The sequence below is a fragment of the Sorex araneus genome, chromosome 6 (genome assembly GCF_027595985.1).
Source record: "Sorex araneus isolate mSorAra2 chromosome 6, mSorAra2.pri, whole genome shotgun sequence".
In the NCBI taxonomy this organism is placed as follows: Eukaryota; Metazoa; Chordata; class Mammalia; order Eulipotyphla; family Soricidae; genus Sorex; species Sorex araneus.
Window position 1 is genome coordinate 103,877,913 of NC_073307.1, and position 820 is coordinate 103,878,732.

An 820-nucleotide genomic window follows, 5' to 3' on the forward strand; every position below is an offset into this window, starting at 1 on the left:
CTGTCTAGGACAGACTAGGTTCTAGTGGAATCTCATTTCACTCCCAGAAAATATGGAAAAGTAACAATTCTAGTGCAACACCAGCCCAAGGAGGGTCTTTTTCTATCTTCTTACCAGCATCATGTGGAAATAGGAGACTTCTCTGAACTCACCAGCAAAGAGAGGACAGATTATGGTTTGAAGTCATAGAATTTATGGTAAAAAAAGGTTTAGCTGTGGGGGAAATTAGGAACTACTCAACTCTTTGGGGACAAAGGTAAAAGTGTGAATTCCCTACTCTCCATCTAAAAACACATGACAATACAATTTATTCTCAGAAGGATTTTGTCTAGTAAATGAACTCATAAATGATCATATAGTCCCAAAATGCAAGCTGATCTAAAACAAACTATCTGTATAAATTAAAAGCCTGTTAGACAGTGTTCTAAATAATGTTATATATGGATCCATGTAATTGTTCTTGGTTACTGACCTGCTTGAAGTACAAAAGCAAACCATTATTGCCAGGGTAATTTTAGTGTCATGAAGAGGAAATAAATACTTCAGTCCAGTCTCTATATCATACTAGAATACAACCCCAGTGACTGCTAAGAGGGATTATTAATCATACCTTTATCCAGCATTTACTTACATTTTACCCTGGCATATAACTTGGTATATAAAGTAATAAAATATATTTATAATTAGGAGCATTTTCTCATTCATAAAATTGTGCAATTTGTGAAAACTCATTTTCAAAAATTCTTTGTTTATAATTACATATAACTTGAAAATATATAATCATGTTTTGCCTTAAATTTTGGAAAATAAACCTTTCATC